This window comes from Ambystoma mexicanum, chromosome 6q (genome assembly GCF_040938575.1).
Source record: "Ambystoma mexicanum isolate Mex_15411 chromosome 6q, UKY_AmexF1_1, whole genome shotgun sequence".
Taxonomy (NCBI): domain Eukaryota; kingdom Metazoa; phylum Chordata; class Amphibia; order Caudata; family Ambystomatidae; genus Ambystoma; species Ambystoma mexicanum.
The window spans coordinates 221,320,449-221,346,062 of record NC_090937.1 but is presented as its reverse complement, the minus strand read 5'-3'; the positions used below and the strand labels follow the sequence as shown (position 1 = coordinate 221,346,062).

General features: G+C 43.6%; 1 pseudogene; it reads right to left on the bottom strand.

Annotated features, from left to right (window-relative positions):
• Positions 1–25,614, bottom strand: part of LOC138515195 (alcohol dehydrogenase 1-like) — a 328,151-nt pseudogene that overhangs the window by 31,387 nt on the left and 271,150 nt on the right.

Genomic DNA, 25,614 nt, shown 5'->3' with positions numbered 1-25,614 from the left:
TTTTGGGAGGGGTGAAGGGTTAATTTTTGTTCAGGAGGATTGTAAAGGGTAAAAAACTGAGTTTTGAGTGGGGGTCCCCCCCAAAAAATATGATGCTAATTTTTTAGATGGAAAAAATTAAATGCAAATGCTTTTCGATGCAAGGAATTCGATGCAATTACCATAAACCGTCTGTAACCTTTAGTGCATGGCTGAAAAGCTCTCTGCAGAGCTGAGTCTCACTTTGCCCCACCTTGTGTGAATCTTTGCAGGCATGTTGAAACTGGATATATTTCCACGGGACCGGGACGGGACCGGAAACAACTATCTCATGCCTGAGCCACAAAACACTGTAGCCAAAGGGATTAGTCGACCACAGATTCTGAGACAAACTTCCAAGCTCAGACAAGTACTGCCCTCGCTTGTATTTGTTGTTTTGTATCACGGCTCTTAAGATGACAATAACGCGAGATTCCTACAGACAGAGCATCAAGTGGAAGATTGGGAGCACCACTGTCCATTAAGAGGCGCAGATGGTGGGAAATATGAAATTGGAGGGGGACATAAAGCTGCCTAGTGTGTGAAATAATGACTGCATAACAAGAGTCAGTGTCATCCTGGGTCGTCTCCTGCTCTGTGGTGCCTGGTGCTCTGCCCGTGACCAAACTGAGTTCCACCTCGAGGTCATTTCAACTGCTTTTGCTAGGAAGCCTAGGTGAAGTGATGGACAAGTCACTACTGTCCGAAGCTGTCAGCAGTACCTTTTGCTTATTCTATCTGTCTCCTTACTTACCTATCGTTTTGTATTTTTCCATTCTCATTGCTGTCACCATTGTTGTTTTTACGCCTCAGCCCCGCACCTTTGTGCTGGAGTCCTTTTATTACTGATCCTCATACATATCACAACTTTGTGGTCCTTTCTTTTCCATTCTCTCATCAGATTTTTTCCTGTACCGCCTATTCATTTCTTCTCCTTTTTTCTTTCTGTCTCCTCCTGAGTATTACATCTTTCATTCCCAGTCACTATGCTTGCCACCCAGCCCCTATACATGATTCATCTTGCAACATCAATAATCTTACCTATCCTTCTCTGTCCTCGTCTCTGTCTCTTCTCAATCTTTGTCTCTGGAATGCGTGTTCCATATGCAACAAGGCCTATTGTGTCCTTGATACCTTTGGTTGTCTTGATTTTCATATTTCATTGCATCACTGAAACGTGGATCTCTACTTTAGCTACTCTCTTTTCTTCTTCTACCTCCTGCTCTCAGCCCCCTACCCTACTGGTAAATGAGGGATGTTGTCATTCCTTTCTCTTTTATTGTGCCTTCCCCTCCCAATCTTCCTCTTTTTCCATCCTTCGAATGTCAAATTTTCTGTCTCATTCTCTTGCTTTTCTGGTGATCTGTCATCCCCCAGGTTCTGTTAGCACTTTTTGCAAGGATCCTGATCTTATTCCATTGTTACTTCTTTCATTATCTGCCTCACTAATTCTCCTTGTCGATTTTAATCTTCATTTGTCCTCTATTCACGTGCTTCTTCCCTTGCTCATTATTATTGATTCTTATCATCTTTCTAATATCCGCCTCCCCCTCTTCTCATATCTCAGACTCCTCTTTGGACTTAATCTTCTCATCTTTGTCATCTCTTTCTTCTGCATCTGCTCTTCCTAAGTACTCACATAATCACTCTCTTCTCTCTTTTTCATTCACCCATTCTCGCGCTTCTCTTCTTCCTTCCTCCCACTTTCTTCTGCTCTGACCTTCCCTCTGTTGATACTTCTGCCTTCATTTGCTTGTTATTTTCCTCCTCTCAACACTCTGTCTAGTGTTTCTGCTGACTTTTTTGCTTCTCTTTTTTTTCAACTGTCTTTGGTAATCTTGACCTGCTTTATCCTTGTTCCTCATTCTTGCCATCTCGAAATCCACCCCAACCATGGCTTACTCCTGCCCTTGACTATGCAAGATGCATTCTGCGCCATGCAGAACGTCATTGGAGGAAATCTCAATCTCTGCTTGACCTTGTTAATCTCTCTACTCGATTACACTGATCTTCTTAACACTTTTTCTTCTCAACGTCATCATCTTTTCTAAACTTTGAAACATATTCTTCTTCTGTCTTGACCCTTCTTTGTCCTCCTCACTTTCTGCCTCTGACTTTGCTTCGTACTTCTCTATGAAGGTCACTCATCTCTGCTCTTCTATTGGCCCTCTTCTAGGCCATCCTCCTCCTCCTGCCCCATCCTTTTATCTTCCCCTTTATAGCTTACTTTCCCCCTCAGACATCTCCTGCTTTCTTTCCAAATTTCCCCCTACTGCCACACATTCCGACCCCTTCCCCTCTTCTCTTATTCCTAAAGTATATCCTTTTCTATATCTTCGCGTGGCTACTCTCTTTAATCTTTTTCTCCAGTCCTCTAGCTTCCCTTCCGAATTAAAAATGCTACTATACATCCCATTCTTTAAAAAAAACCTCTCTGGATTCTTCTCTCCCCTCTAATTATTGTCTGATATTGTTTCTTCCTTTTCTTTCCAAAACATTTTGAGTGTATTATCTATTCACAAGCATCCACTCACATTAATACTGCCTTCAATCTTCCCTCTAAATTGTGTGCATGTATGCTTGCCCAGATTCCCTCTGGGTGCCGGTCAGAAGAGTTTTAGCAGCGTACAAGGACAGTTCCCATCTTCTCAAGAATTAATAAGACACAAGCCCCACAGTAGTTACCTGACATTTGCTTTCTCTCTTAAGAAAGCAAAATTATACAAACATGTCTCGATATTCTCTCCTAGCCTATTTATATTACCCTACTATGCAAGCAACACTTTGAAAACCTTAAAAGCAGAATATAACCTCAAGAGGTTCAAAAACAAATATGAAAATATGGCTTCATGAAGAGCACACCAAACTAAGATATGCCTGAACACATTAACCAAATAACTTTCCCTTCACACCCAGGACTCTTATGCATGACTCTATCATACCTATATTGTATAACTAATTTCCAGCACAGGGACACATTTAGCTACTACCTGACCACCTTAAATCTGCCTACCATGGCTGAACGAATGATTACCAGACTTGTGCCTACGCTCACTTGTTTTTGTTGTTCTAATATGAATAATGTTCAAGCACAAGAATTTCTGTTACTCGTGGTGCCTTAGCAAAAGCACACCAACAATGTAACCCAACCCTGGCTAAGTAGGCGGGGCTACTTGGATCTATAAACTCAGACAATGTTTCCTCTTCTTTGTGCATACTTTGAACGGGCACTTTGAAATGGTACCCTTGCAAGTTAATGCATTATAAAACTCCAATAAATAATAATTTGCCCTCCAAGGAATTTGAGGCGGCAAATGCCATGCTCAGCCTCTCCTACTTTGGCATTGCTCACAGTACCCAACAATGGGACTGCAGCACTGCAATAACATTTACTTGGCCCACAAGAAACTATGGGCATACTACTCACATATAGCAATAGGGTATCAGCTATTCAGACATCTACAATGCTTTCCAAACAATCTGCATCCTTTCCAGGTTTTCAGAGTCACATTAGGCATAGACCTTATCAAATGCTATGGCAACTCTTTGCTATATAAACATGGTTCCACTGAACACTTGTGTAATCCTACCTAACAATAGGGTGAGTGATGTTGCAAACAATCTTGTTTTCACTACAAAATAATGTTGTGTATGCAGAAAAATGACATTTTCTGACACTAGGGATAATATCATGTGAATTTAAATATGTTTTGCTTTTTGCTTGCAAAATATTGTGAGTATGCAAGATCCCCATAAGCATTTTACTGCTACAGTCCCTCACTTTTTACATAGCCCTGTCAACTTGTTTTGGAGCCCAGCTCAGGAACCAAGGGGAGGGGGTTGCAGGGAAGGGCACAAGAGTACACTCCTTGGAATGAAGAATAATTCAGAATCTTTGAAAATCCATGTCAGATGTTTCGGCAGTACAGTGCAATGAAGGGAATGTGCTGTTTGTTTGCATTACAGGATAGAAAACACTAGTAAGAGTCATGGAAACTGCACCTTCTGTGTCTTGCTATGCTCAGATACTGAAAGCTTTCCAATATAATCATGTGTCCTGTGTTTAGTGCCCTAGCATCCCCAACCATCTTGCTTAACTGAAAACAGTGAATTACAGAACAGGGGCCCCGATTTACAGAAGAAGACACTCAACTGTTGTCAGAGTATTTCTTCTACTAACCAAAAAAAGCAGATCAATGTGATTTTCTTCAAAGCGACTCTCTAAGAAACCTCAGCAATGCTTTCGTTGAATTGAGTCTTCACTGCGATGAGGAAGGGTGAGCAAAACCACAGGCTGTATTGTGGGCTCAGTCATTTCATTTCCTAGGTCAGGGCAGCAAGCAGGGCTCTGATAGGATTTTACTCCCTGCTTAGAATCAAATGATTTTTCAGGGTTAAAAAAGTAATGCACTTTACCCTTATATTTCCTCAATTAGGGTGCAGTATTGTTAGAGCTCCTTCCCATGCCACTGCTCTGCCGGTCACTGACTCAGAAATATAAGTGGAACTTTGTGAGAAGAATCAGGGGGTAGGCTCCTATGTGTTCACTGTTTCCCACTTTTTGTTGAGATTATTTTTACTCCCTCTTTTTTTGTTGGTGTCCCCCAGGGTTTAGTCCTGTGTCTCCCCTTCATGATTCCTGTTTTGCATTTTATTTTACGCACACCACCTTTCAGTGAAGTGATGCAGGGGTACTTTGCATCCCTTTTCTTTTCTTTTTTTTCAGTAACTTTCTTTTACCTTTTTGAGGTTGTTAGGAGCGGCTAGTGGCAGTGAGCAGTGTTCTATACTTTTACTGCATGATTCCATTTCGAGCACTATGTACACAGAATAGCCGTGCCATGTGGGATAGGCCCTGTCCTTTGCCCAACTTTGTTCTGAGTCTGTATTACTACCCTCTCATATCTGGAAACTGCCACACATGATATGCACTTTTGTAAGATCTGACTTGGATTCCCGGGCACATAGCTATGTGTGTGTAATCTGGAGACAATAGGGGTTAGGACTTCTAGTCTCAATCATCATTGAGGTCAGAGCATGTCTGTTTCTGAGCAGATGATTGGACAGCGCTTACCTGTTTGAATGGTGAAGGTCTTTGCCATTGGTAGGCTGGGCCAGCCCCCAAACCCAATTTGGGGGCAGAGCCCTACATCCATTTAAACAGATTGTCCACTGGAGTCAAGACCCAGAATAAGAGGTGTTGGAGTTGAAGAGGGAGAAGATTGCTGCTACGGACACCCAGCATTGCTCACTCCAACTCACAGTGATGAGATGGTACTCTCGTTCTGATCCTTGAAGACCCTCACTGGTTCTTCAACCCTTGGGCTGATGGGACAACCCAGCCCTGACCTCTGAAGAAGAAGCTCGCCATCCATTAGAAGAAGTCAGAACGGTTCTGGAACCATCCTTTGGGCTGACCAGCTTCTCCAAGGGCATCTCCCCAGTACCAGTCCCTTTCCTGAGCTGGAGATCAGAACTCTGCAGGTCATCGACTTGTGGCTCAAGACCATCTCTCTGGCTGTTGATGATCTCCTACATGAAGAGGGGACTTTCCGGGGCTAGTTCTTTCACCTCACCACAAAGCTCGCCTGCCACTGCTTGACCAGAGTTTCCTTTACTACTACTCTGCTCTGCCATGTCCTGGGTGTCTCTTCACATCATGGGATGTGCTTTGGCTGCTGAGGTGTCCAGCATGTCCAACTGCAAGTCTGTCAGAGCCATCCCTAAATCCGAGATTAGAAACGCTATTGAGCTGTTCCCAAATCTGACATGGTCTTCAGCAGCAGGACCTGCAATCCCTGGACCTCCATCATTGTAACCAGCAACAGAAGTAGGTGTCCCCAGTACCTCTGAGTCAGAGGAAGCCTGAATGCGGTAGAAAGACTCTACAACTAACAAAAAAAATGCAATCTGTGCTCCAAGAAATAAACTGGAGATATTAGGAGATTGAACTAAATCATGTGATATACTGACATGCACTGACAAATCTACTTGTGATTTTGAAAATAGCATATTTTTTGCTTTCAAAAGAAACACATTTAAAATGATAAGTGGATTGCATGCTGCAATGTATTTCATTTATGTCATGTAAAAAATGTTTAAAGAAAAATGATACAAGTATTAAGGAATAAAAGTAAGGCCCATTATTTCTGTTAGTTTGAATAACATTGCATTATGTGTAGTTTGAAATGGTTCAGAATATATTTGAACTTTGTTTCACCATGGAGCAGTTTAGCTCACCCCGGAATTCTCAACAACAGTTTCATAATATTAAGCTTATAAAAATGTGTTTATTTCAGTCACATGTTGTTTTCCAGAGACTCCAGTCATGAGCTGTTTTCAACAGTGAAAATCACATGTCGGAACTTGTCTAAATTAGTTAACAAGGAGAAGACCGTATTTGAAATGGGGCACTGGGGACAATTTGTGTCAGGAAATGGCAGTTGTTTCAGATGCAATTAAATGAGTGAAACGTACCATGTCTTGATATGTATCTAAAATATCGAATCAATTAAAATCATTAACTTTAAAATAGTAAAAAAATGATGGGAACTCGAAACCAATTGTGTTTTGTAGATAAATACATACTATTTCAGTTAACACCAATTTGAATGGTTTACAATCATGAAAATTGGGAACAATAAAGAGAAATGCATAATATCAGAGAGCAATATGTCACACAGCTCTGTAAGGTATCTCTGGGTGTGTTATCCAGCCATGGATTCTGATGTTATTAGTTTTATTAAATTACCACATTTGTGCCAAAAGTTCGGAAAACAAGGAATTGCATATTTGCATATGGGGTGAATGGACACCACTTTATGGTTCAAGTCACAAGATTAATATTCATAACCATCCATCAATATTACAGAAGCATCCTGCAGGAATGACTGTTGACAGAACAAGCCAATGAAAATAAGCAGCATCATAATGTGAAGGGGAGGACGACTTTGAATATATCCGGCCATGTAAATAGGTATAGAGGGGAATTATGAAGATTATGAGAGCTATTACTAATAATATTGGAAGAAGATTGTTGAATAAAGGAGAGACAGTTACAGAAGATCTGGGATTCCAAAGAAAGGAGATGAGCAGTCCATGTGAGAACTTGACAAGAGCCTTGCTGATTGAGGGATTCCAATCTAAGAGGGACGTGGCTGAGTTACTAAAATAGGAAGCACAATTTAAAAGTAAGCACTGAGCCCAAAAGTAAATCCAGATTGTTGTAAAGTCCTGTCCATTCCAATTCCCTGGAATAGGGGAGGGAGGGTCTGGGAGAAAAAAGGGGACATATTTTTAAAGTGACAATGGCAGTGTAAAATAAGGACACACTGTGATTTACCATTGCAGTTAAGTGTAAAGTGAGAATTGCTTTTCTATAAAGCCCATTGCATTTGAATATTAGTGTACAATTCAAAACTGACAGCATTTTTGTGAAATGTAAACATAGTTTTGGTTTTGTAAAACGTAACCAATTTAAAATAAAATCTTTGTGTTTCTATCCAGCATAGTCAATATTTCAGACTATGAAACAGTCACAAAGGCCCATAGACTGACAGGAAATTATTAATAATTTGTTGCCAGTGGCAAGCATAGTCATTAAAAGCTTTATGGCTTGGAGGTAGCATAGCGGGATAGTTTGAAACCCATATTCTGAAATGCACAGGTGGACTTTTGTGAAGTGAAAGGGCAGGGGTGATTAGATCAATTTGATGTCATCTGAGCACTCTTCTAGGTTTGATAAGCGAAACTAAGATTGTGTACATTTTAAATGTCGAACATTACTTCCAGAATACAAAAACCTGCAGTTATTGCAGGCATAGTGTAAATTACACCCACACATGTTGAGAAGCCCCTGAACCACATTTGCATGAGAAGCTGTGAAACCAAACAGCATTCGGATTCTGAAAATGTTGGGTGTCATTAAGGAAAGTAAAAACTGTATTTTGATGCATTTGTAAATGTGACCTCGTGAATCGTGTTGAGTTGTTTATGGTGAAGTCAAGCATTTGGGAGATACTAATTAACAAGCAGCAGAAGTGTACGTAGAATATCTAGTATTATTAAGAAGATAACCTCTATATAGAATTGATTATGGAAGTGAGTGCTTGTGTGAGAAAAATAGTGAGATTTCTGCAGGCAGGCACATTTTGATTTTTGTAGACCAGCTGTTTGTGATTACATAACATTGTGGTGACTTCTGTGGCAAAAAACTGCAGATCACCTTTGTTTGGATTTGACTTTAATTCAAACATTTACTTAAATAAATCTGAGTTTTAACGAAACATCCTGTTTTCTTACCCAGGATTGTGGGGGTGGGACTGTATCAGTAGGGGCTGCTATATTGGTGATATCGAACTAAAGTAAAACTTGTAATTTAAACTATATACATCTCACAGGAGGGCACCTTCCTGAAGTAGTCACTAATGTTCCCTTCAATTGGTAAACGGCTACCAGCAGCTTTGAAAAGCAAAAACGGTCTACCAATGTTAGTGCACAAATTGATAGTGGTGATCTTTTCATAAGGAAGTTTGGTCACATGCCAATCGCACAGAGAACCCATCAGAGGGAGTCGTGGGGGTGCTAATAGCAATAACTACCACCATGGCTGCAGGTAGGCCCCATAACAGCCCTGAGATTTCACAAAGGCTGTGATGTCCGCAGCCGATGAGGCTCGGGCTGGTCAGCCATTATCCTCCCCACAGAGCTAGTTATCGCTATAAGAATTCACATGTGGGATTGATGCAGTATCTTTGATGGAATTTGGAGCCGGATTTCTCCCAACATCAAGTACTTTTAATTCAGCAAGGGCCTAGTCTTGGTGTATGGTCATGTGTTGTTCTAATAGGCAGTGTCCTCCGTGTGTTTCCGAATAGTCTGTCGATGTACAGTGTGTGTTTTTATCTTTGCAATGACTGCAAATGTGAGTCCCTTAGAAACATCATCCCCGTTCTCAATGGCAGTAACTGTCAGAGCTAAATGACGGACACATGTGACTGGGCATTGATTTACAGAGGATTGAAACATGTTAATATACCTTAGTGTGCACCTAATGAAAGACTGACTGATCTAATGACGTTGCATATTTATCAAACACACAAACAATGACCGGACTCGAGAATGAAACTGAGTCGGACTAATGGGTCAAGTCTGCATTCTGAAACCGCCTGGTTCTCACGGTGCTACGTATCACAGGCTGTTCCGTGTGTTATTCTTGTTTTATCGGATTCCTTAGGTGGTGGACATCTTTCTATTGCTCACATGATTGTTTATAGAAAACAAATTAGAATGTGCAATGTGTACAACACTATTGTGTATCTCAAGCACTTGATTCTAATAGGCTCATGAATGACATAACCTATACTAGTTAGGACCACAGGACAGTCAAGCCTGATGGTGACAGTTTAAGGGTCTAGGTGGCCTGTGATTGCACTACAGCGGAATCAGTCAATTACTCACTATGGTTGGATTTTGAAGGCATCTCTGTCAAAAACAGGTTCCTTCTGGTTTAAGGCCATTATTTATGGCAGATGTGGCCAAGTATAAAAGTCTTTCAGGTCCTTTTGACTATCCCTTCTGTCGGGTAACGCCAGCCCCTTGCTGTACATATTTATTTATTTATTCGCATGTGTGGAGCGTGCAACAGCCCGGAGGCACCATAACATATCTCTATGCCAGAGAAATCATTGTGCTTTGTTTTGAGTTTTGCTGAAGGCAGACTAGGGATTGTTTTGCAACATGGAGTTTTGCACAGCTTGTAGAATTAAACTTTTTGGGAGAAATACTCTGGCAACTTCGTTTTTGCTGTCCACGGCATGTAATGTAAAGGAGTGTCTTCCCTTCAAGTTAAGGCCGTTTGGAAAAGGTAAGACATGTTAGGAGGAAATAGTCCCTCTGCCCTGCACATCGTTAATTCATATGACAAAGAAATACAGAGCTGAATCCTCAAGGTGGCGGAGGACCCGATGGCGCTTTGTTCATAACCACTACACGCCACCTTCACAAACCTTTCATACATAGTAGTGGCACATGACTTTGCTTCTTTTTCACACAATTCAGTAGAACATTAACAAGGTGCCGCTATATGGCAATGCCACCTTCCCAACAGATGTGTGGTTTTTGTAAGCAACGTGCACTGCTTCGTGCCCCTTTGGTCTTACTGCAAAACCTTGAAATACCTGGTCCTAAGGTTGATTTCTACTAAGCTAACTCCTGTGTCAAACGTGTTACAATGATGCCACCTCTGCTGAAACTTACAAGCTTTATGGTAATATCTGCCTTTCATAGTGTCAGACATTGGCACTTCCATCCAGTGAGCGTATGTATGTTACATTATGTTAGGGAGTATTTACAACGCGTGAAATCACCACTGCAGGGGTTTCAAAGCGACAAGGCTCATGCAGCTATTGGCATGTTGTGCCAGGGCCAAGGATGCCCAGATCCTGGTCTGCAGAGGAAATGCTGAGGGAAGAGACGGTATGGAGGGGTAAGGTGAGCACACTGCTAGATATTCCTGTGACATAGCTCAGGGGGTTGATCACTCGCTGCTGTGATCTGTGTTTGCTCTGCTGGTCGCAGGTTCAAATCCTGGGAGGGCAACTCAGCCTTTCATCCTTCCGAGGTCGATAAATGAGTACCAACATCGATTGGGTAATATTGTATGTAAATATGTTCTCCGCAAAGCGCTATGCAAGTTACACATCATCACAGCAGCAATGGTCTGGAGAAAGACATAATGTTTGTGGGCTTTTGGATGCATGTTGGCCCAGAAGAAGACAAGGTACAGAAATGTGTGGGTGTTTCAATAAGTCTGCACTATGCAACCTCTTGCATGGTTATATCAAATCCATTAAAGAAACCTCCATTTTTTATGAAGTCACTGTAACATTTTCGGTTCACAGCCTTAGGTGGCACCACACTCTTCAACTAATGGAAACCATTGATCTCATCTACTTAGCATAGGCGTCTGCTTATCGTTTGTAAGCATGGCTTCTCCACTATAGAGCGAAGTTGCCTACATAGTGAATCCACTAGTTTCATAAAACTACTTGCAAATTACTATTAAGAGAGTTTTGCTGTAGGTTCTCAAACTCACATTCAAATGCCCTTTTCCCGAATGTCATAAAAGTGTGTCTCCATCCCGGCCGCTTCTATAAAAACATGGAATAATAATAGTGCATAGACTCCTGTTAGAAGAGCGTCTCATTGATATGTAGTCTGGTAACACGGAACACGGAATGATGATGCATAGACTCCTGTTAGAAGAATGTCTCATAGATATGTACAACGCTAACACGGAACACGGAATGATGATGCATAGACTCCTGTTAGAAGAATGTCTCATAGATATGTACAACGCTAACACGGAACACGGAATGATGATGCATAGACTCCTGTTAGAAGAATGTCTCATAGATCTGTACAACGCTAACATGGAACACGGAATGATGATGCATAGACTCCTGTTAGAAGAATGTCTCATAGATATGTAGTCAGGTAACACGGAACATGGAATGATGATGCATAGACTCCTGTTAGAAGAATGTCTCGTAGATATGTACATCGGTATCACAGAACATGGAATGATGGTGCATAGAGTGCTGTTAGAAGAATGTCTCATAGATATGTACACCGGTAACACGGAACATGGAATGATGGTGCACAGACTCCTGTTAGAAGAATGTCTCATAGATATGTACTCGGGTAACATGAAACACGGAAGGTACACCACTAACACGGAACACGGAATGATGATGCATAGACTCCTGTTAGAAGAATGTCTCATAGATATGTACACCGGTATCACAGAACACGGAATGATGGTGCATAGAGTGCTGTTAGAAGAATGTCTCGTAGATAGGTACATAGGTAACACGGAACATGGAATGATGGTGCACAGACTCCTGTTAGAAGAATGTCTCATAGATATGTACTCGGGTAACATGAAACACGGAAGGTACACCACTAACACGGAATACGGAATGATGATGCATAGACTCCTGTTAGAAGAATGTCTCATAGATATGTACACCGGTATCACAGAACACGGAATGATGGTGCATAGACTCCTGTTAGAAGAATGTCTCATAGATATGTACACCGGTATCACAGAACACGGAATGATGGTGCATAGACTCCTGTTAGGGGAATGTCTCATAGATATGTACAACGCTAACACGGAACACGGAATGATGATGCATAGACTCCTGTTAGAAGAATGTCTCATAGATATGTAGTCAGGTAACACGGAACACGGAATGATGATGCATAGACTCCTGTTAGAAGAATGTCTCGTAGATATGTACAGCAGTATCACAGAACATGGAATGATGGTGCATAGAGTGCTGTTAGAAGAATGGCTCATAGATATGTACACCGGTATCACAGAACATGGAATGATGGTGCATAGACTCCTGTTAGAAGAATGTCTCATAGATATGTACACCGGTAACACGGAACATGGAATGATGGTGCATAGAGTGTTGTTAGAAGAATGGCTCATAGATATGCACACCGGTGACACGGAACATGGAATGATGGTGCATAGACTCCTGTTAGAAGAATGTCTCATAGATATGTACTCGAGTAACATGAAACACGGAATGAGGATGCATAGAGTGCTGTTAGAAGAATGTCTCATAGATATGTACACCGGTATCACAGAACACGGAATGATGGTGCATAGAGTGCTGTTAGAAGAATGTCTCGTAGATAGGTACATAGGTAACACGGGTGACCAGAAGAGGCTTTGTGGAAAGCTTCGACTTTGTGTGATGCCAGGTTCTCTGCTACTCAGCCATGTTTATATGTTTCTTTGTTCACTGACTGGAAATTTTGTCATAAGCCGCTTTGATCATACCATAACTTACCCCCCAAAAAGCCTCCTCTCAGGACGCGCCCTGTGAGTAGCAACATTGGGTCAAAGGACAGGACTGCATCAGAAGAAACTGCCCCAATGATCACACAGACTCCAAATCCATAATGGCAAGACTGCAAGGCATCCCTCTGGTTGGATGACAAAAAGAAAAGGCAAACAACAATCATGTTCCAAGAAGCATCCATTGTTTGAACACATTATTTCTCTTTAAATAGTCCTGTTTCCATTGACTATCACTTCAGTTGAAATGGCGACCATTACTGTTATTTTTCATACTGTGAATTTACACGATTTCTATTGCCTTTTCTCTGGGTGCTCTACACCTTTATGAGTTAGTGATTTAAAGAAAACTATGTTTCATTATCTTTCTTTCAGAAACTCTGTGACAAAACATTTTGGCCACATTGCCCAGTATTAACCATGTAATTTGGGGTTTCACTCTTTCTTTCTTTTTGGGTCACCAGGTCATGTTTTACGATTCTCCAATGATGAAGACAATACCACAAGAAACAGTGAACGGCCTTCTAAATTTAGTTGAACCCTTTGAATTGAATAACTCGAAAGAATGCTTAACTTTGAACCCTACACAAATAAAACAATGTTTATGTGCCCAGAGAAAGGGTACAGCAAATGTCTTTATGTTGTGGGCTGTGTGACAAAGTGCCCTGCTCAATCTTACTGGTGGATGGTGGGGTTGCTAAGAGAGCCAGGCACTGCTACAAGATATAGGATGCTGGGTCCAAGACCAGCATGAAGAGGATCACCCAGTTACCCCCACCATACACCCGACAAATGGCAAGAGCTCATCACAATGCCACCGTAGTCATTTCTGCCCCTTTATGGGAATTGAGAAACTGCAATCCCACAGAACCAGCTTTCCTTGCGCAGGAAATGAAAACCACATGGGGAAAGAGAAGGTCCTAAACCAGGAGCTAGAGCACAAAGAATCTATCATTCACCTCCCAAGGGCTACACACTCATACAGTAAAGAGTGGTTATGCTGATGGAATCCACTCAAAGAGAAGGACCATAGTATGGCAGAAGGAATGAGGACAGCATCAGGGGAAGGACATGCCAATCCCTAAGTCTCACAACACAGCACTTCATCAACCCCCTGCCAGAATCTGTAATACCTCGATCCACAAAGGCAACAACATCCATGAGGTCTCCAAAGAGAGGATGAGGCAACACATCGAAACCTTCAAATACACCAAGCAAAACAATCCCAGCCTGAAACATACTTCTTTTTGCTATGTGCAAACAGATTATGGTGAGTGGACCCTCAACCCTCATACGAGGGAAAGAAGCCTAGCACAACTCTTGCCAGGAGAATAAGGCTTAATCTCATGAAAATTAAAGTACGTGTCAGCAAACAAGACTGCCACCAGAGAACGCTCTGACAAACCAGCATAAGCAATGGGTTATAAAGATACACAGTGTCACAAGTGACGTACATCACATAGGTTAGAAATCCGGGTAGCTGGTTCTTGTGACCCTATACACATATAGCCTGCTCCAAACGAGATGCAAGGCGATTGGTCCCAGCCTCTTCTGTCCATCTTCTTCCACATGGGAATCTTCCTCTTCCGCCATCGAATACAGAGAGTTTAATTGAAAAATTAGCTACACAATTCACTATTTCATAGATTCTACGGTGCACCTGGTACCAAGGACACGAGCGAGGCGGGTACTTTCGAGGTTGTGATAACTTCTCAGAACTACATGAACCCCCACTCCAATTCCAGACATGCTGGCGCCTCCACAACTCTTCTTCCTTGGCACTTTGCAGAACAAATCGCATGGACTGAAGGTGGTGGTGGCCTGTCACTGTTCTCTGGTCTTCCTGATCGATTGACCACTTTACAGTTTTGTGGTCAGGGGTCTTGACCTGGTCAGTGCACTGAAATGCTTGTGTTCTGGGTTTGGGGGGTTCCTGACTGCTATAACTTAAAGATCAGGACTGGTGAAGGACTAAATCCCTCACCCCCTTCTCGTGGGACAGCTCTACAAAGATCAACTCTGGCCCTCTCTTGGCCTTGCAGGGCACATTCCTTCTGGGCTACATGCACTGATGGTAAAACACAATGGAGAACTGTGTCTCTTCAATGAATTAACCTTCTTCAGGGCTACAAGCAAGAGACACTCGCACACCCTGCTAACCCTCGGGATGAGATTAAGTGTACTGGCATAGGTATAGCACTAGGCTTCAATTTTTATATGGCATTTAACTTCTAAGATGGGGTTTCCTCGCACACGTGATACTAATACCAGAATTCACTACATTTCTACTATACTACAGCTGCTATGGATGGTCCCATACATTCTCTTAGCTCCCCTACAACCTCTCCTTCTACAATCATCTTATCCTAAATTGCTGACGGGCCTGGGGCCTCTGCCCCTGCTCCCCAAAATTGCTCCCTTTTGTTAATTCTATATTAAAAAACTCCCTTGCCATCCTCTCAGCCTTCTTATACCTCCATGTTCCTTTCTTTGGTAACCACCCTCTACAGGCTGACCACAAAATCTCTCCTGTGTGGGCGTACTGCTCCGGGGGTGCAAGGAACATATATAAAGCCCCCATCTCCTTCTAGATCAGTGCTCCTCATAGTTTTCAGGATCTGGTGTGGTCATAATAACTGTTCCAGAGGGGTCTATTCTTTGCTCTGTTCTCACCATGTGGGGCATATTTGGGTCATCAGTTTGTACCTGCACGTCTTTTGTACCGCGCGGTGCACTGGTTACCCCAATTGAAACCATCATCATCGCACTAATAGGGATCGCTTCAGCACAGCATTCAAGTCCCAACTGGAAAGTGAAGAAGGTCACCAGCACAAACACCACCACCGGCACCAGTATCTTCACGATTGCTCCCATCCACGACGGTGCCCACGAGAAGAGATCATCGAACCAATCACTCTTATCAATCCCAGCTTCCATTTGCATTTGTTCTTCGAGGGTATGCACGGCTGCTATTATCTGTGAAAGAGACCCATTAGCAAAATCGTTTGGGGATACATAAGTATAGCAGGATTCTCCTACCTTTCTACAAATGCCCCCTTCATGTATGTAAGCAGATGGAGCACATACCAAATGTTCAACATCAATAACCGGATGGCTCTCGGTTCAACTTTGATTGCATTAAATCCTTGTTCAGTGTCGTTCGCCAAATGTATCAGCTCCCACCTATTCACAGCCACTTAGTGTTTGCCGCTGTTTGTACTCCTGGTAATAACAAAGATGGAAAAAATGTATCTTCTTTATTGTACAGCCTATATTGATCAGGTATGTCTTTAAGCAATGCAGTTGAGTTTTTTGACAGACAGTTAGATCTCTTTTTCAGCTTCAGAAGTATGTTTTCCTATTTCCTTGCAAGATTCAGAAAACAGGGGTCTGTAGTGGTCAATGCAGAGGTGGTAGGCCCTGGTGGTGTCGTGGGGGTAACCAAGCTTCCTGGCCTCATGGTTAGGTGTGCTTCAGGGACCACAAGAAGAAATGAGCGCAGCGTGGTCAGCGAACATACGCTCCCTCCATGATGGTGGGAGGTGCAGAAACACCTGCTGGCCACATACTCAGTAAATATCCATTGCTGCTGCTGTTCCTTTCTTGAGGTCCGGGATTCTTACTGTCACATGGCACTTGAAATTGGTACCCACAGAGACATTGCCTGCATTATAGAACCCAGTTGTTATTCTTATTGTTTCTGCACCTTCACTGACTTATCCTTGGCTTCAATCCATGTCCGCTTTGTCACATGCTTCCCCCAGTACTCTTGGCATGCTATGTTTACCCTCTGAATCACTTCTTTTCTGTGTCTGATAAGTCCCGCTGCCTTATAGCTTATCACAGTTTCTTCCCACCGATTGGCCAGGAACCTCACTCCTTCTAGCTGCATGTATGGTCTTTGTAAGCACTGCAGGTGTTTGGCATTACAGGCTTTTTGCTGTTCATCTGGAGCCATCATCACAAGGTGTATGCTGTGCACTTGCAACGGCTTCACAACCTAGATAGTGCTAGATGGATGAGACATTGAGCATCCAAAAGCAGAACCTCTTGGGGGCTCCCGACGTGTGCATTATAAAGGAGCAAATATAGCAACTTCCATTTCACCCTCTGTTTCCCCATGGAGCTCATGTCCACGTACCAACAGTTACTCATGTCTGGGTGGTGCACATCCTCTATCATGTCCAAACCTAATCCTCTATACTTGTCATATTCTTTGCTCATGGTCTGCCTTCTAAAATATTTTAATATGCTTGCATATGGTACATATAACTTTGCATCCGATAATAAATTAACATTTCTTTTTCATGTCATCACATTCCCATTTACTGGTGTATTAGTGTAGATTCCCAACATTGTGTTATTGTCTCCATTATGATATGTACACCCACCCATAGTACACCACCCTCGAATATACCCCCTTTTATATGTTCCAACCATATAAAATGACATACTAGATATAGTCCAAAATCAAACATAAAAATGCAAAATATTTTCAATGTAAAATGCATCACACACATGCCTGTAGATAGAAATTCTGTATTATCACATCTCTTTTGAGCGTCATATCGCACATTAGCAATTGGGGCATCAAGAGGCAATTATAACTTCATTATGTAGAAAAATGATTTGCCCAAAACAGTGAAAATGTAGTTGTACGTAAAAATAGAAATGCAAATCAAAAATGACATTCAGCTAAAATAATCATTTTGTGAAAATCTGTATGTGTTTCATATACATATGTACAGCTGATAAATTGCATTGCAAATTAATGCTCACTCTTCTTAAGCATTACTCATGTACAACTGTTGTGTTCGCTAGCGTTTGGTGCAGTATTTGGAGCCCTTCGGACATCAGAAAGGTGTACCCAATATTGCAACTCCTAGACCTCCATGCAGAGTGGCATATACACTTATTATTATTTTTTCTTTTTGATTAAACTGTTCATCGCAGTTTTTACAAAAGGGTGTGAGCAAAAGAAAGTGTTTCTTCATTTGATGCTAAACAAGTGTTTCTTCATTTGATCCTTTATTGTCATTGCTGTGGTTTGCATTCCAGGTTGTTGTCAGGTTGTTTCTTCTCTCGTCACGTTTATGTTCTGGAAGAACTGTCCGACCGCAATTACTGTTTTGGTGTTTTCACCCGACATCAGAATGTTCCACCAGTTATCTTCTTCCATACACCATCTGTTTTTAAATAGGTGTCCCATATGGGTCATTCTTTTTGAGGCCAGTTCAGGACATGACAGCAAAAGATGCCTCAGGATTTCCACTTTATCTGTTTTGTTACAGAATCTGCAAAGGTTGTTGGAGGCAGAACTTCTGATGAATAGAATTTCTTTGGTGTGTAAAAGGTTCAGCCTAGCCTTTAGGTATGTGTTTCTAATTTGCTTGCTATGACCTTTTAGCAAGTAGCTCCTAGGCTAGTTTTGTTTTTGATGGTTAACCGGTAGGTCCAAGGCCGATTTGTATTTCGCGGCGTCTTCTAGTGTTTTGATCCAGTCCATTTCCTTACATTTTTTGGCAGTTTTGTTTGGATTACATTCCAATTCTTCCCATGAGCTTCCTATTTCGGAAAGTGTTTCCGTGTTTCTTTGCTCCCAAGTGTAAAGGATGGTATTTGAGCCTTTGTTTAGCTCTTTGTTTAATACCTTAAAGATCTTCTCAGAGGATAGTCTGATTTTCCGGTGCAGCATCAGAGTATTTAGATTGACTCTTCCCTTTAGTGAAAGGATGTTGATTTCTCTGCGAATCGATGCCGTTGGTGTTGATTGCGGGAGCGTCAAAAGTTTCCTCCAAAATAGGCCTTCCAGTTTTATCCAGATTCTCTTGGGTATAATAGCCATCGCCTCTGCCCCATAGGAAATAGCAGGCACTGCTTTTGCTGTGTAAAAATTAAGAGCTGGTTTCAAGGAGAATTTTCCAAATTTTTTGTCCATGAGTCGTGCTTGTGTCATCATGATTTTTGTTTTTGCGATCATGGATTCCTGAATGGGGATTTCAAAACGGTTTGAATTGATCGTGACTCCCTGTATCTGAATGATTTTATTTTTTCCAGTCTCTCTCCTGCCAGAGACCATTTCGATTTTTCTTTTCGTGTTGTTGTTTTTTCCAATGTCATTAATTTTGTTTTTGCTGAATTTAGAATGAGGTCATTGGCTTGGAGGTATTCTGAGAGTGAGTAGAGTTTGCGTTGTAGACCTATGGCAGTTTGGTCCAATAATAGAATGTCGTCAGTGTAGAGTAGTCTGCCAACGTTCTCATCTCCACTGTTCGGTGGAAATGTTCTGGCTGTGGGGTCCCAGTTTTGGTAGTCACCATTAAATGCATTGTACAATGCGGGGGCCAGTGGGCACCCTTGCTTTACGCCTCTATCGGTGTTAATCTCCTCTGAGAGTTGGCCTATTCCATTGAGTCTGACCCTCATGGAGGTTCCTGAGTACAGCTCGATAATTGGGTTCCGGATTGATGGAGGACAGTTCCAGGTCCTCAGTTTCCTCCAGAGTCGGTCTCTGTTGACTGTGTCAAAAGCGTGAGAGAGCTCTATGAATGCCAGATGGATCTTTGGACGTCCCTCTAGAACCTTAGCTTTGAGTATACTTAATAGCATTATGTTGGCCATTGTTCCAATGTTTTTTACAAAGCCTGTTTGGAAATCGTCGTGAGCTTCAGAGGTGACTGCCCAAATCTTGAATTTATCCAAAAGGGAGGCACCGAACAGTTTCCCAATGGTGTCCAATAAGGCGATTGGTCGATAGTTTGATGGGTTCCCTTTGTCGCCTTTCTTGAAAATTGGGACCACGTTTGTTGTTTTCCAAGATTTCGGAATAGAGCGGGTGTCGGCGCATTGTCGGAATATTCGGGCTATAAGGGCTCCCCATGATTCTGTGTTGTTTTTGAGGTCAGCATTGGAGATTCCATCCAGTCCGGGTGCCCGGGAGTTGTTCAGTTTCCGGATTTTCCCACAGATTTCCGTTTCGTCACATTCTATGTCCCATCAGTATTTTTGGGCCCGTGGAATTTCGTGAGTAATGCCCTTAGGTGGGGCAAACATATTCGAGAAGAAAGAGATCCAGTGCGTCTCTCCAATTGAATTAGCAAAGGCGTCCTTGGAATTGTTTCCTTTTGGGTCGATCAGGGCCCAGAAAGCTTTGGATTGCTTCCCACTTAGAGTCCTTAGCATGTTCTCCGAGTCCTCTTGGTATAGTATGGCGCGATGGGATTTCAGACAATTTTTGTAAGACTTTTTTGCGAATGATGCTGCCTCAGCTGTTAGTTTTGAGGGGAAGGATTTTGCTTTACGTAAAGTTCTTCTCATTTCTCTTCTTTTTTCCACCAGTTGCTTATTGCTCATGTGTTTTGGATTCTTTGAAAATGCTTGTAGTTTCCTTTGTTGTTGGTAGGGGATCAGTAGGGGGTAATAATCGGATGTTAGTGACCCCGCTGGTTCGCCAATTGTTCTTTCGTAGTTCTTTGTAAATGCTCTTATTGCCTCGCTGGTGAATCTTAGTCTTGTCCCTGCACCATTGATGACGATTGACAGAGTCATTTTCTTTCTTTTTTCCTCCGATTTTGGTTCTGGGGCTGTCCATGTGGCCATCAGAAGGTTGTGGTCACTTTTTTTGGTTCTTATCACTTCGAATGCAGTTGTCTTTGAGAGCAAATTTCTGATACGTATATATGGTTCAGAAAGGCTTTGAGGGTTCCTTGTTCCCAGGTGGGGATGGGGCTTGGTGTGGGAGAAGTCAAGTAATGAAGGTTATGAAGATCTAATTTATCCATGAGTGTTTCCCAACTCTTGCCTCTCTGATCCGATTCTCGGATTGTTGAAGGATCTTGAGTTGCCGATCCAGGGTTTGGGTCGCCCTTTTTTGTGTTCTGTCCAATGTTAGCTAGGGTCAGGTTTAAGTCCCCACATATTATGATGTAATCGATGGCCATCATGATTAGACTAGGCTCTATCGTTTGACCAGAAGAACTGCTTCTTTCAAAGCTTTTGGATTCCAATATATGTTTATAACTAAGTATGATATTGGCTTGTCCAAGTTTTCGCCTGCTGCGGTCTTCTGCCCGGAAGCCAAGGAAGCCAAAATGAAAGCGCTACTTAACAGTGTTTGTTTTAGTTGCAGGCCGCTACAGATTCTGTCAGCTGTGAAGAGCCCTGAGCTTGGCCTTCCTGTTGTTCCTTGTATTGCTGGTGAGAAATCAATTTCGAAGCTGTCAATTGTTGGCTTCTTGAGGAGCCACGTCTCCTATAAGCAGAGAAGGTCGAATGTTCCCAATTTCAAATCTGATTTGGATGTCAGATGGGTGAAGCCTCTTGTGTTCCACGAACCCATTATTAATCTGCTAGAGGTCTGGAGTGGACTTCTGGGATCTTCGTCTTCTCCAGTCACGGTTGTTCGTGGCTATCTTCTTGTTCCTGTTGAGGGTCTTTCCGGGGTCCAGGCCCATCTTGTTTTTTCGGTGTCTTTACGGGAGTGTCGCGAGTAATTATGTAGTTCACTTGTCCTCCTTCTACGGGGGTCTTGATCAATTGTTAACTTCCGATTCGACAAGGGGCCCTTCGGGGAACGTTCTGGCTCCATGTTACTCAGTTTTTCCTTATGTCGAATCGTGGTGTTACTTGTGGGGCTTTTGTGCCATTGTTGAGTTTTAGTTGATTTGTATGGTGAGTCCCGTTGGTCCTTGTGGCTGGAGGTCCTTCTCTCATCTCTAGTAGGTTCCTTTCCATAATGGTTACCGATTGGCCTCCTTTCCTCAGAGTCCTGTGTTCTGGTTTCAGAATGAGTTTTACGAGGTCTATAGTGTGGAACTCGGTGACGCAGAGGGCCGTCCGGATTGTCCTCGAGTGGTCTCCTTTCGTTCAGATCTTGAGCTCTGACTCCTGAGTGTGTTTTAAGGGGTGCGTAGTATGAAGCTCGAGATCTTGAAGAGGTGTCTATCTTGTCAGAGGGAACATGCTCTTTGCTTGGTATGTAATCTCTCACTTTTGATCCGGCTGGTGCTTGGCGAGAGTTCTCCTTGTCGCTGCTTATTTCTTCCAGGTAGTAGCCTAGGTCTCTAAAGGCTCTGGACTCGCCCTTGAACTTACGTCTCGTGCTTGATGAAGATATATGGATATAAACACTGGCTATGCAGTGGGGACCTGAAAATGTAATGACGTCAAGGTGGTCTGATGTTACTGATCTTAAAGACGGAACTTGATGGAGTAGGTCCATTATTACGGATCTGTTTAGAACCTGATTGGACTTTGATTTGTAACTGGGTTGCAAGAAGAAAGAATGGGTATCAGATATTCTATTGAGTCTCGTTAGACGAGTATGTTTCCAATCTCTATCTAAGTGCTTCGGTGGCGTCGAACAGTTCCGTTCTCTTTTTTGGTGGTAGTCTCTGGGTTCTCTTTTTTGTTGCATGTGCACTCTGGGTTTCCACCTGTTGGGAGTGTGAATTTTTTTTCTGATTGTTGGATTCATCCCGTTTTTTGGTGCTAGAAGGATGTCTTTGTTTTGACCAAGTCGAGAGCTTTCGTTTCGCGTCTTCAGCCGTGTGTAGCGGTGTGGTTTTTGGCTCTAGAAGTCTGATTTTTTTTGGAGGTGTACCATTGTCATGGTTCCGATCAAAGGAAACAGTTTTTCCTTTTGATTCACGGTTGTTATCAGATTTTGGGTCTTTGGCCAGCCATTGAGAAGACAGTTCCAGGGCGTTTCCCATTAAATCGCTTTCAGCGGGGGAGGAACATCTATTGCTATTCAGTCTAGCATGGTTATTTTGAGAAGCGTTTGGAGTCGATAGTTTCGTTGGAATTTTGATGTACTGTCGCTTGATTGAAAGTGAAGATTTTTTCGTGGCCTTATGGTGTTCCGTTTCCAATTTGGGTTGGGCGGTTGTCCCGGTCTTTGGTTTCGTTACTGGTGCTGAGGGACCATCAGCAGAGACTCTGAGCTCTTGTTCTTTCTCGTTAATTATGCAGCCGTTTAGTACCTTTGTCTTGCTCGTTGGTAGTATTGAAAAATTGAGAGTGGTTTGATTTCCGTGGGTTTGGCCTTCTTGGGTTTTCTTTGTCAAATCTGATGTGAGACTTAGAAGAGAGAGTCTTGCATTCTGATTATCCGACGCCGTAGTCATTAGGGGGTTCTTGCCTGATACAGCTGAACAAGGGTTTCTGTTCTTGTTGGCGGTTCCTGCTTTGAAATGGAATGTTTTCACTGGTGCGAAGTCGACCTGGGACTGAACAGATTTTGTTTCCAGGTGTTGTTGGTCCCGTGTTTGTGTGCTGACTTCTTTAGTGGTCTTCCTGTTTTCTATTTTTGAAGTGTTGAATCCTTCTAGGAAAATTAGTTTTGCCTGTGCAGAGGCTGCCAGCGTTACTTGATCCTTTACAGAGTCATTGAGTGATTCGTACAGTTTGGTGAACGGAGCTAGGGCTATAGTGATAGCTGACATTATCATTAGTAGATCCGGTTTTTGGTTTGGTGTTTCTTTGCCAGAGTTTCCCATGATTTCACTTTGTCTCTTGTTCTTTGGCAGTGTGCTTGGCGTGAGCTGATTCAGAGTTTGAGCTTCTTGCGGTCGGTTGATCATTGACGTTTTAGTCATTCTCAAATGATCCTGATGTGGGATAGCCTGCGTTAGTTTTGCGGGCAGGAGTTGCATTATGGGTCTCTCAGATTTTGAGTTTGTTGAGTCTAGTTTCTTGGTTGTTGGACCGGGGTTTTGTGATTTAGTCGATATGGCTGTTGGTTCTGGCGCTCCACCATGTAACAGATTTTCTTTAGGCATGTTTGGCTTATTGTGGCTGTGTGATGGAGCAGAGCGCTGTGAAGGATTTCCTGGTGTGTTAAATTCCGTATTCCTTGCTGGCGGTTTCCCAAAGTGCCATCTTTTGTTAGTAGGTAGTTGAGGTCTTGAAGCGTTAGGGTTGGGAGAGTTTGTGTTGAAGTTTAGTCTCATCGGAATGACGGGGGAGTCGGTGTGATCATTTTCTTCTAAAGTCCCCTCCAGGAGTTCTGCATCAGAAATCTCATATTTCCCTATGAAGACTTTTTTCCCTTGTTTGCTGAAGAATTTATCAAGGGTGCCCGCTGATAGGATCTGGGCCTCTTTGTTCCGATTTGTTGGGGCAGGCTGCAAGTTATTTTTTGGTGGTCTGCACGTAAGAGGTTTGGTTTTATTTGTTTTGCCTGGCTTTGTTCTGTTTCCTTTCATAGGCGAGTGTTTGGCCTTCATTGGGGTTGAGTCTTTAGGTGACGTTTTGTTAGTGTTGGGTGAAGGCTCCTTTTCAGAGGCCCCCGGTAGTGTTGCCTTTGAGGTAGTTAAAGGGGGCGTTGTGTCGTGGTTTATGGAGCTATCACTTTCTGAATCCTCAATTGTTGAGTATGAGCAATCACCTGACCAACCAGTTTTCAAGTTTCCCATACTGGATGGGGGACTAGCTAAGTCCTTCCTGGCCAACACCGGATGAATCTCAATGAACATTTTTATTTTGTTTCCCCCATGGCTGGGGACGTCAATGTTGCTCACTTTTATGGAGTCATTGGCCTCGTTGAAGGTAGGTATGGTGGAGCATATGAGATTCCCAAACAAGTCTCTAGAGGTCGCTGGATCTGGCGCGGCGCCCTCTCCTTCCGATCCAGGGAGAAGTGCTCCGGGGCCCGCTCCTTCCGAGCAGAGCAGCGCCGGTGAGGACCCGCCCACTCCCACTCCGCTTGCGACTCCCGGTCCCGGAGGGCCATGAGGGGGCAGAACGCCCTCACGAGGAGGCTCCTCTCCCCCGGCAGCCCCCCCCAGAGGAACCCCGCCCGCGTTAGCCGCAGACAGCAGAGCGCGCGAGGAGCGTCCCGTGGAAGAGTCCAGAGCGCCTGCCCCAACAACGTCCAAGAGAGGTCGAGCCAGAGCTCCCAGACCCAGCGGTAAGTGTGGGTTTGATTTGGGGGACGGGCGATCCATGTTGCATTCACTTTCGCAGGTCGCTTCCGCTGGTGGTCGAGCCGATGCTCCCAGACCAGCCGTTATGGTTGGATCAGCCTGCTGATGCGGGTCTGCCTCTGCAGTCTCCGCACCCCGCTCGGTGTCCCCCGACGATCGAGTCGACGCTCCCAGAACCGCCGGGTGGTAGGTGGGGGCTGGAGGTGTAAAGATGGCGCCATCCTGGGCTCTGTCTTGTTCCTCCGTTCTAGGGGTTCGAGCCAACGCTCCCAGACCCGCCGTAGAGTGGAGGGGAGCCGGGGGGAGGTTTATGGCGCCGTCTTGGGCTCCCTCCTGTTCCACGTCTCCTGGGGGTCGAGCCGACGCTCCCAGACCAGCCGTTATGGTTGGATCAGCCTGCTGATGCGGGGCTGCCTCTGCAGTCTCCGCACCCCGCTCGGTGTCCCCCGGCGATCGAGCTGACGCTCCCAGACCGGCCGGGGGGTAGGTGGGGGCTGGAGGTGTAACGATGGTGCCATCCTGGCTCTGTCTTGTTCCTCCTTTCTAGGGGATCGAGCCGACGCTCCCAGACCCACCGTAGAGTGGAGGGGAGCTGGGGGGGGTTTATGGTGCCTTCTTGGGTTCTGTCCTGTTCCACATTTCCTGGGGGTCAAGCCGACGCTACCAGACCGGCCAGAGATTGTGGGGGGGCCAGGGGAGGCTTAACTATCTCAACCGTAACATCCTTCTGCGGCGCCACCACTAGTTGTCGGACAGACCTGCCCGGCCCTCCCGTAAGGAGCGGCGTGGCTA